This window comes from Ruditapes philippinarum, unplaced genomic scaffold (assembly GCF_026571515.1).
Source record: "Ruditapes philippinarum isolate M1 unplaced genomic scaffold, ASM2657151v2 ctg7246_1_1_1_1, whole genome shotgun sequence".
NCBI classification, from domain to species: Eukaryota; Metazoa; Mollusca; class Bivalvia; order Venerida; family Veneridae; genus Ruditapes; species Ruditapes philippinarum.
Window position 1 is genome coordinate 22,026 of NW_026859829.1, and position 7,319 is coordinate 29,344.

Here is a 7,319-nt window from a genome sequence, read left to right on the forward strand (position 1 = left end):
AGATTACCAGAACTGAACTTGGAATTAAAATGTGAGGGTGTGGACTTCCCTTTATTTATAAATGAGACTTTGTGGGTTAAAGAATAATCATCAGCTAGACGGGCAGCTTCTTCTAAAGTTTCTACCTGTTTTTCATCTAAGAAAGATTTAACATCAGAGTGAATGCAACGTTTAAACTCTTCAACTAACATGAGCTGTCTGAGCTTTTCATGATTTTTATTAATTTTCTTAGATAGACACCACCGATCAAAAAGTTGTTCTTTTTCTCTTGCAAATTCGACATGGGTTTGACCAATTTCTTTCTTAGAATTTCTGAATTTTTGCCTGTAGGCCTCTGGTACTAACTCATAACCTTTCAGAATTAATTCTTTTACATTATCATAATTAGAGCTTTGTTCAACAGTAAGTTGTGTATAGATTTCACGAGCTTTACCAATTAGGACACTCTGTAAAAGTAATGTCCAGTGCTCTCTTGGCCATTTTAAATTTTCAGCAACCTTTTCAAAATGAAGAAAATACTTATCAACTTCTTTTTCTTGGAAAGGGGGAACAAGCCTTATATTTTTAGTGACATCAAATTTTGAATTGATTCTATGTTCAAACTGATTTGCTCTCTCTTTGATTTCTAATTCTCTCATTTTAAACTGAAATTCTCTCTCTTCTCTTTCTTTTTCTAACTGTCTTTCTTCCCTTTCTTTTTCTAACTGTCTTTCTTCCCTTTCTTTTTCTAACTGTCTTTCTTCCCTTTCTTTTTCAAACTGCATTTTTTCTAGTTCAAATTTAAATTGTAATTCAAGCTCTTTTATTTTTATTTCAGAAATTTCAGAGTGTTTTTCAACAATGTAAGAAAGTGCATCTTGTCCAAAAATATCTTCATCTACAAAATAATGAATCAGAAGATTTTTAATTTCTTGTTTACGCATTGAAGATTTAATTTCTAATAAATTATACTTTTTTGCAAGATCGAGCAAATCAGTTTTCTTAGCCAAATCTAATACCTCCTGGGAAGGTTCAGCTACAAACTTTTCTAAATTAAAAGACATGACTGCTTGCTGCTGGTTTTAAACTCAGAAAGTGATGTGTTTAAAAAATTTCAAAATGAAAAGCACACTTAATAGAACAACTATGATATCAACTCAAATGAGTAAATACGGTAATAACAAAATGTAAAATAAACGGTAATAATTTCCAATAATGTAGCCAAAAAGAAATATTCAATCCCGGACGAGCCCCCAATTTCTGTTACGAGCCAGGCGTAACGAGAAAGAAAAGCCAGCAACAAACTTGTAACAATAACAAATTTATTACAGAAAAATTATTAAAGAAAAATAAAATAACAAATTATCTTTACAAATACCTGAAGTCCAAATAAAAATTACAAATGTCTAGTCTGATCCTGGAATGATCCTTTTTCAATAGCACAGTTAAATCCAAGTTAAATCCAAGAACACTTTAGAATAAATTCCCACAATAAAATCCACAAGAATAATTAATAATCCAAGCTCCAATAAATCACTTAATTTCCAAATTGAATAATACTCCAAATATATTGATGACTTAAAAGATCACTGATGACTAAAAAGGTAACTGATGACTTAAAGATAAGAGTAATGAAAAATGTCTCCTTATATATATTAACTAAGAAGTTTCCAGAAAGGTCTATTATGTTCTCAAGTAATCATAATCTAGCAACTTCAACAATAAAGATCATTCCAGAAGTTTCTATCTAAATATAATGCATGAGTTTTCTACAACAGTTAAGAACCTTCTAGTACATACATGTAGTTTATGTTCTAAAAATAGAACAATGATAATATTTGAAATACCAACTGGTCAGATATAAATTATATACATGTAATATGTTGCATACATAACAAGTAGTAATAGAGAAAGGTTTTCAAGTGGCTTCATAAAAGTGGCATAGATATAATAAATTTTGTTATTCAGAAACCTTACCTGTTGATCAAAATGTGATTATACATTTGAAATGTCATGTATTGGAATACACATATCAATAATTTATGATGTCAGATGACTAGATCTACCATACATTTTATATTTTTTCTTGAGTAAATGTACAAATAATTCATAATAGACCTTTAGTTAATGATATACTGGCATGCGAGCAGTTCCCGTACAGAAGCAGTACCCGTATTTTTCATTTCAACGCTTGATTTTTACATGCATTCTTCAAAAATTCATTTCAAATCAAGCAGATACATAAACGAGACAAAATCTAAGTGCCAGTTCGGCAGTACGTATAAAAAGTCTCATTTTAAATCACTTTCACCTGTGCGTTGTCAAAACGTGACCTTGTTTTATCTGGGGGATTCCGTCCTTGCGCGCATGCGCAAACATACTTACACGTGAGGCATGTTAAAGGGTTTTCCACTTATACCACCTGTTTACAGATAAGAAGGCAATGTGATGAAAACTTGTTTAATTATCAGAATTTTGACCAATATTACTATATAAAATAATTTTATGGCTTTGATGCGTAAAATATCATGCATACAAGCATGCCATCGCATGTGAATGCGTTGGGGGTAACGGTACCGGGTAATAGATACACGCGTTTAGTCCACTTTCTATTTCCTGAATTACATCTATTAATATCTTAGAAAATGGTCTGTTCAACAATTATAAATGAATAATAGGTCCGATATAATAAAATTGTATAATTATAATGGGTTAAATTTTATGTACGGGAACTACTTCTCTTCATACAAAATAATTGATAATTTCGATACCCCATATGAGGCCTCATAACTAAGGGTTATTCTATGTTTAGAACATGGTGGAATTTCCATGATTTGTGTGACGAGCCGAATATTGATGTGTAACGTTCAAGTTTTGGTGAGTGAGCGTAATAAAAAATAATGTTTAAGTAACTACGATTTTTGTACGGGAACTACTCGCATGCCAGTACAGTGGTTTGAAATGATTTATTTAAAGTTTGAAATCTTTTACAAAACTTTTTTTTCCTTATATCTATCTCGAACAAATAAAACCCTTTTCTGAATGTATGGAAATTTTGTTTAATATTTTTTAATATTGTAAGACCATATGGTCTTACATCTCTCATCGGAACTATTTGACCCAAGGGACACATGTTTTTCTTGACTTTGTGAAGGGCCACCAAACAATGCTACATGTACATGCAAAATCTCAAACAGTTTCAGACAGGAATGTTTAAATGAGACATACTAGTATGTAATTTCAATTCTCAAAGTTTTAATATTTACACAAGAAGCACCGCAATGCGACGAAAACCAGGTTTTCAACAACCAAGTTTTGATGTGACAGCAATCAATAGGTCAAAGAGCACTGAAGTTATTGAGTAGAAACAGAAAATTCTATTGTAAGCAAATGACCTTGAACTTGCTCCCAGATATCTGGTGGCAATCCAAAGCTGCCACTCGGCAAGTTACTGAGCAGAAACAGTGACCTTGACCTTGATAACAGACACCTGGGTAGCAATCCCAAGCTGCCTCTTGATAAAAGATATCCTTACACCAAGTTAGGTGTCAATAGGCCAAAGCAAACTCAAGTTATTGAGTGGAAACTGAATTTCTATTTTAGTAACAGTGACCTTGACCTTGATCACAGACACCTGGGTAGCAATCCCAAGCTGCCTCTCGATATAAGCTATCCATACACCAAGTTTGGTGTCAATAGGCCACAGCCAACTAAAGTTATTGAGCAGAAACTGAATTTCTATTTTTAGTAACAGTGATCTTGACCTTGATCACAGACACCTGGGTAGCAATCCCAAGCTGCCTCTTGATATAAGCTATCCATACACCAAGTTTGGTGTCAATAGGTCAAAGCAAACTCAAGTTATTGAGCAGAAACTGAATTTCTATTTTTAGTAACAGTGACCTTGATTACAGACACCTGGGTAGCAATCCAAAGCTGCCTCTTGATATAAGCTATCCATACACCAAGTTTGGTGTCAATAGGCCAAAGCAAACTTAAGTTATTGAGCAGAAACTGAATTTCTATTGTTAGTAACAGTGACCTTGACCTTGATCACAGACACCTGGGTAGCAATCCCAAGCTGCCTCTTGATATAAGCTACCTACACACCAAGTTTGGTGTCAATAGGCCAAAGCAAACTAAAGTTATTGAGCGGAAACCAAAAGTTGACGCCCGCAGCCCGCCTGCCCGCCGACTTTGGCATTACAATAACCCGGTTTTCGTTGAAAACCTGGTTAATAATCAGTATACTGTAAAAGTGGTTTATGTATAAAATACAACACATTAACTACTGTTACAATTCTTCTTTTTTATTTCAGGTGTATAAAATAAAAACAATAATGCAGCACATCTACATAATGTTAACAATAGAATTAATTTCTTGATTGAATAAAATAACAAAAAAGATGAAACATATACTTGCAGTTAGGCTGCAAGTGTTTCTTAACATGAAATTATTAAAATATTGAACAAATATTGATACATTAATTTTTATGATATTCTTCGTAAACAATGTCACACAACATGAATGTTTCTTTCAGTTTACCTAATCAACAGTGGCACTTTTCTTACTTAGGGATTCTGTTTCTCTCTATTTTATTAGTGTGTGTCGCATCATAATACATAACCCTTGAATTTGAAAAACTGCCCCTTGAAACCCTGTCCCCTCTCCTTGGGTAATATGTAACTGTGACTTTGAGGCCAGCATATCCCTAATAATGTCCCTGCATTGTGGGAACAATGTCCCCTAAACACCTTCCATCTGCTTTTTCTGGTACACAAGCACAGCATTGGTTCAGCAAATATAGGAATAAGGGGCAGGTTCAGTACCCTGGAATCTTCCACACATTAAATTCAGTCAATATTACCTCATTACGCCAATGTCTTATTTACTCTATATCATCCTGATTTAATTTACGTTAAGCTATGACTGGTACTGAATTGATATTACCTTATATCAATGTCATCCCTGTTAATGGTATATGATTGTAAAACAAAACAAAATGGAGCAAAATTTCCTTTTTAGGTCTATGTCCAGACATCAATTTTGGCAAAATATTTCTAAACTATGTGCAGTACTGTATTCATAGGAAACATATGCCCCCACTTCAGTTGGCTGTCGGTGACATATTTACATACTATACTTAAAAAATTTTGATACAAGTCGAGAGTTACTTATTAATATTGCATTAATTATAACTAATAAGTCTCATAACCCTGTAACTGAGGAAACTCTAGCTTATGGTTTTTCAAGATTATCACATCAAATGTTACTATGACCTTGACATTATGACTTTAAAATTCATAGGGGTCACACACTGGCCATGAGAAATTTCCTTACAAAGTTTGACAAACTTAGGCTTATCCCTTCTAAAGTTATTGATCAGAAAAGCATTTTACACAAAATGTCAGTGTGACCTTGATCTTTGACCTCAAAATCAATGAAGGTCATCTACTGTTGTGGGCAATGTCTCTACCAAGTAAGGCTCCTCAAGTTATTGATTGTATTGTCCCTTATGAACTTGACATAATGACCTCAATATAAATAGGGGACTTCTAGTAGTCATTGGCTAGGTCTCTACTAAGTGCAAAAATGACAGATTACTGAAAAAGTTATTGATTAGGCAAAGATAACAGGATATATGTGCAGACGTATTTAACTATCCCTTCACAAAATGCTCCCCAATTGAAAAGTAGGGGCATACAAATTTGAAAATAAAAGACAATATTTACAAGTGTAAAATATGATAAAATAAAAATATCTGTTTAAGAATAAGAAAGCACAGCTTGTACACAGATACATACATTGTTATACTGTACTTTAATATAATAATTATATATGTATATCACAAAATAAAACTAGTGGGTCAGTAGCTCCTGTCTTATACAATAAACATTAAAACATAAATTTTACAAATCAGTTTACAAAGCAAAATAATATATGTGATATGGCAATTAAGTATGTATGTAAAAACATCCTAAATATAATATGAAACATAAGTAGAAAATATATCCCTTATTCAACAATAAATCCCTTACATAACCAAGTCAAAATAAGCAAGTTTTGTTAACTTCTACAGAATTCTGTTTCACTGATATACAATACAGTGTAGAAACCAACTGCTATCAAAGCCTCTGATTCTAGCTTTACAAGATTCTAAACGAATATTATCAATACTTCATTTATCTTTTATGAACTATATAATTTTCTTCTGATTGTAAACATCCCTTATCATAAGCAGTCCAACTAAATATGACCTTTCACTGTACTTCCCTTATTTTTATGTCAACATTTTCAGTACCAACAACCTATAAGGAAAATGGTATAAAAACAAACTAAATACAGACTGATCACACCATTAATGTAACCCTGTAACTGCCCAATCAGACAGTATAAACAAAAGTGTTGAAAAGATAGTTCCATGTGTGGAATATTCCAATGTGGATATAAAAATCAGATATTTATGTCATGATCTAAGTTCATTTACACTATAATCATATTATTGTATATTCCTTTCATATAAAACCCATATAAAGTCTGCATATATTTGTAGACAGTTATTATAAAGCAAATATGAGCAAGTTAAATTTCTGATAATTTAATATATATCACAGCTAAAGCTGTTTCTATAAAAGCAAGCTCACAGTAAATTCCCCAATGACAGTGTCATATTATGTTACAAATCATTTCTTCAATGAATAGAAATGCTGATTACAGATATATATCTTGCATCTCCCAAATACATCTGCATCTCTTACCCGAGGCAGCAGATATGATGTGAATTATTTTTTCTTGGTAACATTGCTTTTAAACTTTCTGAGACATTTATTGGGACAAAAGTATGTTTGATTATAACCAAGAAATAAGAGAACACATTTTAAATGATTCATTTGCTCAAAATCAGCACATTTGAGTCAGAAAATATGAAAAATATCTGACAATAAAGGTTGTTACGTTAAACATCGTTTTGTTTTAAAAATGGGGGTTTCAATTACTTTAAAAATTAAATAAACAATGTTTCTTGTACATACAGCCATATATTCATGTTCAGAGATCATTAAAAAGTATGTATGAATTCAAAATTAAAATCATGACATAACTCAACAAGATACAGATGACAGGTCTATCAAGTAGAGATGCTTCCATGATTTATCATTATTTAACCTTTGACCAGAAGTTTCAGCTAAGATCATTAACACCAGTTCACATCCAAACATACAGACTGCTCATCCTATACTTCTGGAAAATTAATAACTAAGAATGACAAATGGAAAATTTTCCCACTTCACAGTAGATTTCTAAAATCTAAACCAAAAACGTAAGAAAATACAATTAAGCA